At 35.2% G+C, this 2,806-nt stretch overlaps 1 long non-coding RNA gene across 1 annotated transcript in view; it reads right to left on the bottom strand.

The window, feature by feature from the left end:
- Positions 1-2,323: 2,323 nt before the first annotated feature.
- LOC110277879 (uncharacterized) overlaps positions 2,324-2,806 on the bottom strand; it is a 3,696-nt gene continuing 3,213 nt past the window's right edge. Inside the window, exon 4 of the long non-coding RNA XR_008006110.1 lies at positions 2,324-2,606. This is a non-coding gene — a long non-coding RNA (uncharacterized LOC110277879). The remainder of the gene's footprint in view (positions 2,607-2,806) is intronic.

The raw sequence follows: 2,806 nt of genomic DNA, 5'->3' as shown, positions 1-2,806 counted from the left end.
TGATGGGTATTTAATGGAGCCATCAGCAAGTTGAAGACAAATTCGGGTTGGTTTGACCTCTTCAGTCAATCCAAGCTTTCTGATAGTGGATGCAAGGATTAGGTTGATACTTGCCCCAATATCACATAGAGCTGTCTTGGTACAGGTACCCTCTAATGTGCATGGTATCATAAAGCTTCCAGGATCCTTAAGCTTCTCTGGTAAGCTCTTTAAAATGATTGCACTGCATTCTTCAGTGAGAAAAACTTTTTCAGTTTCTCTCCAATCCTTCTTATGACTTAAGATCTCTTTCATGAACTTAGCATAAGAGGGTATTTGCTCAAGTGCCTCTGCAAACGAAATCTTGAACGCCAGATTCCCTCCCTTTTCTGGCGTTTAACGCCAGATTCCCTCCCTTTTCTGGCATTTGAACGCCATAACTGAACATGGGTTGGGCATTTAACACCAATTTTTCTTTCTTTTCTGGCATTTGAACGCCAGAACTGGGCATCCACTGGGCCTTTAACGCCAGTTTTTCACCCCTTTCAGGTGTTTGAATGCCAGAATCATTCCTCTCTGGGCTCTTACTGTCCTCAGATGGATTTTGGGGAGCAGTCTGCTCATCCTCTATTATTTGTTCTTTTCTTAGCTTTCTGCTGCTTTGAGTTGAGGTATTCAATGTTTTTCCACTTCTTAATTGAACTGCTTGGCACTCTTTTATTATCTGTTTTGATAACTGCTGTCTTGTCTGGTCAAGTTGTGCTTTCATGTTCCTGTTAGCATCCTTAGTGTCTTGAAACATCTCTTTAAATTCTGCCAACTGTTCTGTCAGATAACATAATTGCTTATTGATTTCAGCAACTTGTTCTAGAGGACTAAGTTCAGTAGATACTGCCTTAGCCTATTCTTTTATGGAGGACTCACTAATTAAGTACAGATGCTGATTTCTAGCAACTGTATCAATGAGCTCTTGAGCCTCTTCAATTTTTTTTCTCATGTGTATAGATCCACCAGCTGAGTGGTCTAGAGATATCTGAGCCTTTGTTGTAACCCCGTAGTAGAAGATGTCTAACTGCACCCATTCTGAAAATATTTCAGAGGGGCATTTCCTTAGCATCTCTCTGTACCTCTCCCAGGCATGTAAAGGGATTCATTATCCTCTTGTTTAAGGCCTTGGATGTCCAGCCTTAGCTGTGTCATTCTCTTAGGAGGGAAATATTGATTCAGGAATTTGTCTGATAATTGTTTCCATGTTCTTATGCTAGCTTTATATTGGTTATTTAACCACCTCTTAGCTTGGTCTTTTACAGCAAATGGAAACAGTAATAATTTGTAGACATCCTGATCTACTTCCTTATCATGTACTGTGTCAGCAATTTGTAAGAACTGTGCCAGAAACTCAGTAGGTTCTTCTTGTGGAAGACCGAAATACTGGCAATTTTGCTGCACCATGATAATGAGCAAATTATTCAACTCAAAACTACTGACTCCGATGGAGGGTATACAGATACTACTCTCATATGAAGCAGTAGTGGGGTTAGCATATGACCCCAGAGTCCTTCTGGACTGTTCATTTCCACTTAGGTCCATGATGGAGAAAGGGGAGATCATGTGGATTTATTTTATTTACTTTATTATATTTATTTATTAAATTTTTTTTCGAAACAAAAAGAATAAGAAAAAGGATATTAAAATAATAAAATAAAATAAAAAAATTTTGAAAATATTTTATGAGGATTTTTGAAAAATAATGAGGGGAGAGAAAGTGGTTAGGAGTTTTTGAAAAAGATATTACTTTTAAAAATATTAAAAAGATATGATTTAAAAAATTTTGACCAAGTCAACCCAAGGGATTCAAAAATTATGAGCAATTAAAGGAAAATATATTTTTTTATTTTTGAATTTTATTATGAAAGAGAAAAACACATAAAAGACAAAAGACTTAAAATTTTTAAATCCAATGCTCCTTGTTTTTTAAAATTTTGGAGGGAAAACACCAAGGCACACCAAACTTAAAAATTTTAAGATCAGGACACAAAGAAGACTTAAGAACACTTTGAAGACTTACAAGAACAACAAGAACAAAAAGAAAGAACACCAAACTTAAGATTTTTAGAAAACCAAAGTAAAGTTTTCGAAAACTAAAGAAAAATTAACAAGAGAACACCAAACTTAAAATTTGGCACAAGATTTAATCAAAGAAAAATTATTTTTAAAAATATTTTAGAAAGGAAGACTCAAAGTGTAACACCCTAACTACCAAAGCTCACGCTTCCGGCTGCGCAACTCTGATAGCTCGGACATTACGACGACACTTATACTATTTAATACTAAAATATGAGCCTGTTTAAAAACTTTAAACCGCAATACCATTCCCAAAAAATACTTTCGCCATACAACGTACGCCCATACATACCATACAACTTACAGAAACTCATAAAGAGTACATCCATATATATATACATACATATATATAAATAATATTACAAACATTATCCAGTACAATTCCTATCCCTCTCACAGAATATATCAAGATAAAGGCGAGGGTACAAAAATAATAATATAAAGCAATACAGAGCATCTCAATAACAAATAATTAAACTCTTCATAACTTCTGCGCCCAAATCCTGAAAGGGGAAAAATGTAGGGGGTGAGAACATCATCCTCGAAAGGGTTCTCAGTAGAGGGTTTTTGGGAATTACTGTAATAGGATACATGAAGATAAACCGTACCAGTGATTAATAACCATCTTATGCCTCTTTTCAAAAACAACAGTTTACAATAAAAGTAAAGTCAGAAATCTTTTCTGAAAGAGGAACTGTTCAAT

Source organism: Arachis duranensis, chromosome 2 (genome assembly GCF_000817695.3).
Source record: "Arachis duranensis cultivar V14167 chromosome 2, aradu.V14167.gnm2.J7QH, whole genome shotgun sequence".
Classification (NCBI taxonomy): domain Eukaryota; kingdom Viridiplantae; phylum Streptophyta; class Magnoliopsida; order Fabales; family Fabaceae; genus Arachis; species Arachis duranensis.
This window is presented reverse-complemented; position numbering and strand designations above follow the sequence as displayed.